Genomic DNA, 6,597 nt, shown 5'->3' with positions numbered 1-6,597 from the left:
GAATGCAAATCGACATGCAGACTTAAAACTGCAATATGCCATCGTGAAGTGTGAAATTGAAGCAATGAAGACTTTACATAGAACACATAATGATGCTCTTGTATCTGCCAATTGTACATCAGCAGAGCATGAAATTAACCTTTGTGAAAATAAGTGTTACTGTCTGGGGATCGTACTTCTGTATTTTGGAAATGTTTATGGTGTTCCCTCTAAGTGTTTTTCATTATGTAATTTTACAGTTATTACTAATGGCTAACGGAACAATTCAAAGATACTTTATTGATTTTGTACCTATTCTTTCCAATATAATTACAGCTCTAGGTTTCCTAGCCTGCCGATCTTTAAGATTTATTTAGAACACGTTTTCAAAGTGAGTTTTAACATTTTTTTGGTGTAACACCATCAGACTTTGCAATCGGTTTTGTGTAGTACTCAAGCTCCCATCCTTAAAAAAACCAAGTACCATACTACATAAAAACTTTTACTTACCGTTCTGGGCATCATTTAAAACAAGACCTCAAGAAAACAAGAACTCATTTTTCTTAACAACAAAGTATTTAAAGATTTTCTCTTACCAGAAACTACTTCCTTCGTGCATCTTCAGTGGAATCTTTTTTTTTTTTCTTTTGCGGGTGCTTCCTCTGAGGCCAGTAGCCACAAATTTGATACTTGTTCCAGAAACTTATACTAAGAGTAGCCATGGTAACTAATAGTGGAGTATCCCTACTACAATGGTAGAGTTGGTACAGTATATATAGCAAGTCAAATCATTTTTCTTCACAATATTTATTCCTTTAATTGCGCTTTGATAGATTCTATTGCAATTTAATTTTGCAGTTTTTAGCTTTAAAAAAACACTAAGATTTAATTAACAGTGCACACCTGAACTGTATTGTGTTTAAAGCCACTATTTCTTGACTTAAAGGGGCACTGCAATGCTATTTTTATACGTCAGGTAAGAAAGAATCAGAATTGATGAGTGCATTTCAAACCACAATAAAAGCTCAAATGTTCACCATAACTCATTTTTACATCACAAAACAGATGACATATCCAGGGAAGCACAGCACCATCTTGTGCAACTGGGACTGCAGTTCCCCTGTAAATAATGTGAATGGCAGACGGTGTCTCTGTATAAAGATAAAGGCATAGCCAGAACCATTAAAGCCTAATCCAATTTAACTTTTTCAGATTTCCACACCAAACCTCACCACAACAATAATATGAACCATTTTTATTGTTAATCTATTATTTTATTTAAAAAAACAACTGAATAACAACTGTGCTTTACATTAAAATTACTATGCAACAGGCAAAAAATAAAAAATAAAACAAAGTATGTAAACAATGGCACAAATCACTACACTCTTAGACATGTTGTTAAAAACCATTAGATCAAAAAATAACATTAATATGCTATAGTTGTGTTAATCAAATAGAATTCATTTTTGCAAAGGTTATGTTACATTGGTAATATTTGCAAGCATGCATTTTAACATTTTAAATACTGTTGGTGATGTAAAGGCATCCTGTTCAGAGGTTACTAGAGGAGCTTTATTCTTTATAAGTGCTTTTATTGGTACTGTCCTGAAGTTCTTTAATTCATTTACTTCGGCTGAGTTTCTATTCAGAACTAACCTAGGTAAACGAGAGCACAGCACTGCTTTCAGCAGTCAGCAAACTTTCAAGGGAATGTACACCCCTCTCTTAATGAAGCGGTATTCATTCACAATGTTACTGAGTTCTGGACAAGTTCATTTACAAATATCAAAAAGACTAATACAGTATATATAGCACAGTTTCATATTTCAATTGATTTACCTTTGGGGAGAGACGGAAGAAGTGTTTTGCGCACTAAATGTTCACAGAAGGGCAGGCAGAGTTTATTGCTGTACAGTCTGGTTTCCTAGTGCAAAAAGCCAAATTGAGGAAGAAGCAATGCCATACCACTATTACTGAGTGTGCATTGGAAATAAGGTCCTTGTTAATATTTAATACAGATAATTTATATTACAGTGGTGTTACATTCACCCGCATAAGCGATCAGTGGAAATGCCAGTATTTTGAAAATGGGACTTTGCTTATAGTGTTAACACAATATAAAAAGAAAAAGATTTCATATTGTGTTAAGCAATGTAACCCCCAGCACAATCAAAGTTAGCAAGCTGACAGATTCATTAGGCCTTTATTTGCATAAGACTCAGCCAGCCAGTATACCAAGTCAAAACCAATATTGTCCCATGGACTTCCTTACTAAGTTTCAACCTGCACAATACATTTAAGCAGGCTTTCATGTAGCTCAACACATAGCGCTGCATCAGAAAAACCAGCATATGTACACTCAAGACCTCCAGGACCAGGACTGGGCAGAGTGATTGCTCTTGGCTTGCAGTGTAATAGTGACACCCTGGGCCACCTGTGAGCTTGCGATATAACCAGTGGGAGCTGCATTGCTCAATCAAATAAATGCTAAGTTTCCTACAGGCACTGTGGGACTTGCAGTGTGAAAAATGCTGGATGATCTGACACTGAACTTCAGAGGAAAGCGTACATACTGTAGTCCTACTCTCTCCAGTTTGGCACCGCAGGCTTAGCACGGAGTCAACCTGACTGACAGCTGTAACTACTAAACTGCTAGGATAAAAAATAAGGACATTCCAAAGTTTCAGTGCCAAAACAGTGGTAAACACATGCTGATAACACTAAATGTCCAACAAAGATTCTCACAATTTTATTAAAATTAATACCATTTACAAATTAACAAAACGTATGGAACGAGCAAATGTTAAGATTTTCAGCAGTCTAATGAATTTAAGATGTGTTAATATTTTCTACAGCTTTACAAAAGCCTAATATTTATGTCTGCAGCTTTAAACAGTTTTTAATATTTTTTCTTGAATCTGGGTGAAAGATCTAGATGCTGCTGCACTGCAAAGCAATTGATCTTACATCTGAATTCAGATTTGGTATATTTCCAGGTTTTTAAGTTCAGGAGAGGCAAGCATCAATTCATGCCACAGATCCAACATTTCTCCAATGAAATGCAGGTCTTTATCATTCTTTCTTCTGTTTGCTTTCCCCTTGGCTCTCCCCAGACAGGGGATCTGGCTATGTCATCATTAATACCAGGCTATCATCCCCCAGTGAGAACCATTTAAAACAAAGAACTAGCAGTGTACCTACAATCCTTGCACTTTAAGCCCTGAAACACATTTAACTTGTGAGCTGTTTGCAGTATTTATTTCATTTAAATTACAGTCATTTCTGAAAGCATATAAAAAAAACTCATTTCAGTCTTCCAGGCTTTGCCAGTCACTTTGTTGTACAACATCTTAGGTAACTTACAGTACTCAATAATGTATTTCAAAGTTGCTCAACTTTGAGCAAAATGACTGAGCATTGGTGGTCAAGTGTACTGGAAGGATTATTTATAACATGCAAACATTATATATATAGTATATTGGAAAAAGAGGCCACATTCAACCTGCCATGTTAAAATGAATGATATGAGCAGTCTCATCAGAGAGATATTAAATATTGTACCATATTGTGACACAAGGGCAACAAAATGCAGCAGTCTCTGATAGCATGGACCCTGAGTGCCATGCAGAACAAGAAACAGGATATTCATGCAGGAGGTGAAAATGTTATATCACAGAAAATGAAAGAATCCCACCACATTTGGGGGGAGTTCATTTTAAGCTGGCAGGGATTTGTATACAGTAGGTTCTGTGAGCACAGTAATTGAATTTGTACTCAACTGGTAACCACAGAATTCATTTCTGAACATTCAAATTGAAAAATGCTGTTTCTCAGTAACTCTCAAGTATCTTTTAATCACACACTTAAGGTGAATTAAAAACTACAGTGGTGTCCAAACCTATGCCCTTCAGACAAAACGTTCAACAGCAGTAGATGCATGCATATTACAAATAAAATTGTTGCCTGCGATGTTTTATAATTCACAAGCCACACATCCTCAGGTTCTCACAGTTATTTGTTATATGGCTTTAATTCAAAATGGCTCAATAATGCATGTTCTAATAAAAAAGCAGCTATTTCCACTGTTAGAGCACAATGGCTTGGGTAGCTGCTCAAATGTGGGAGAATTTCGGCTTTGCTGGCCTAGTTAGATTATTCCTGCTGTATATCACGTCATTAGTGTGTGCAGCATGCTCGAAAGCTGGTATAAGGTACATGACTACCCAAATACAGCAGAGAATTATTAACGCAAACACTTAAAGGACTAGAGTATAAATACACTAAGGAAGATGGAAATGTTGCTCAGAACTAAACAATGCCCTTCGTGCTTTCACGGTTTGCTAACTTCTCTCCAGTTACTTGTGTTTACTCGTTAAAGACTGCAACTCAAACTGTTAAAAGGAAATGTCCCGATTTCCCCCTTACACATCCAGATCGTATGAAACTACACATTGAAAAGAGGAAAAGCAGAGCTCTGTGGAAATGTAGTAAAGACTTGTACTGCACATGGACAGCTCACAAAAGTTTGAATAGAAAATGCAATTTTGAGATCTTTCATAATATTTAAAAGCACTCCCCTTTCTTATTATTCCTTCTTTTACATTCCTCTTAATCAAAACAGTGCAACCCCTATCAGAGAATATATACAGTTATATTAACCACTCGTTAATATCATACAATTATATGATTACATTAGGGTGCAGCAAGGTGGTGCCGTGGTTAGCATTGCTGCCTCGCAGTGCTGGGGCCCTGGGTTCAATTCTTGGGGTGCTGTCTGCATGGAGTTTGCAAGCTCTCCCCATTTTCATATGGGTTTCCTCCCACAGTCTCAACACATTCTGGTAGGTTAACTGGCTTCTGAGAAGACTGGCCCTGACGTGAGTGTATGCATGCCTGTGTTTGTGGCTGGTTGTGCCCTGCGATGGACTGGCATCCTGTCCAGGGAGTATCCAGCCTTGCGCACAGTGCTTCCCTGTGACCCTGCATTGGAGAAGCAGCAATTGAAAGCGATAAAATGACGATTACATTAAACAGCTGAACCACATTAAAAACTGTACTTGGTCATTTCTTTCCATATGGGAGTTTATTGTGAAATTATTTCTCAACCGCAAATCAAATTTAATTTTGTAAAGGGAAGAAATTACTGTACAAAGGATATCAGCTTGTTTTGCAAAACCGAGAACCCACCTTGGTCTGCTTTAGTCAGAAAGAAGAAGTACTCCTTAATAAACATTCAGATAACCACATAACAGAACTTTCTATGTCTGCATTTGCTTTAAGCCACATTGCAGAATTTATGGGGTTGAATATGAAAATAAAGAGAAAAATGAATTCAGATTCATCACAGCAATTTGGTTCACTTTAAAGCTCATTCCTCCACTACTTTACACTAAAACAATTCTACTTAAATTCTTGGCTTTAGGGTATCTGCTAGTTAGACCTAAACTTCTTCCCTCAAAGTATGGATCTCACTAAAATGAAGATATTGTCCAGTGTTTGACAGTCTTCTATCTTCCTTGACAAAACAGCAGTGGTGCATATGGTAACAGACCCTCATAATTCTTGAAATGATTAAAACAAAATTATCACCTGTGTTAAAGCATGACTTCAAGCCATTTCAAGATGACCTGAGGTCTGGATGTCCCGTTGATGGCCTGTGGAGCCACCAAAATAGATCCATTTTATTCACAGTTTAAAAGAGAGATGGGCCTACAAGAGTACATGCATGATATACAGCTTGCACCATCAGCATACAAGCCATCAATCACAAAAGACCAGGCCCCTTGCAGTAGAGGGCTAGGAGTACTGGTGAGTGACATCACAATGCTCTCCAATAACACAGAGACACTAGCTCTCTAAACTCCCCCTACGAACTTCGACATAACCGCAATGTAGTTCAACAGTATCTGAGGTCCCAATGGGTCAACAGTATCAGAGGACCCAATGAGTCAACAGTATCAGAGATTCCAGTGGGTCTTGGAATAAATGTGAAGTTTATTTCTGTGCCTCTGTGCACTAGCTTCCCAACTCACACAAGCATCGGATGAAAAACTGCCATGCCAAAAAGCTGTCCACTGAAACTGACTTAAAGGCTGTAGGGAGGCCTGGAAAAGTGATGTCACAAGTTCAACTTGCACTATGATTTGTTGCACACTATCAGGATTGTACTGGCAAGAGGTACAGAGAAATCATGGCAAGAACCATTTTAAGTGCACTGTTCAACGAACTTACTGACCTACTGTACTGTCAAATACTGTATGGGCCTTTAACAAACCTTCAAAAGCTACTATTAATGTTTTCATGGTAGTGGTGTTAACTAAAATGCCCCCTTCAACACATGCCATTCTACAGCAAAAACGGAATAAATCACCTCCAAGAGAAAAACAGACACCAAGAGAACAGCTATTCATTCACTACAAATGCCCAGGATATCCACAGACGGTGTAAAAATCAATACAGTCAGTACCTGTCCTTTTAGTTAAAGAGTATTCAACCTCCAAAAAGCACATTTACAGTATAACGTCCATTAGAATACTAGTTTCAGCTAAACACCATGAAACCCAGAACCCACACCTTGGGAGAATGTTTGGCTTTCAGGGTATGTAAAGTATTAGA

This window comes from Atractosteus spatula, chromosome 5 (genome assembly GCF_055471065.1).
Source record: "Atractosteus spatula isolate fAtrSpa1 chromosome 5, fAtrSpa1.hap1, whole genome shotgun sequence".
Lineage (NCBI taxonomy): Eukaryota > Metazoa > Chordata > Actinopteri > Semionotiformes > Lepisosteidae > Atractosteus > Atractosteus spatula.
The sequence above is the reverse complement of the archived record's forward strand: the minus strand, read 5'-3'. Positions refer to the sequence as shown.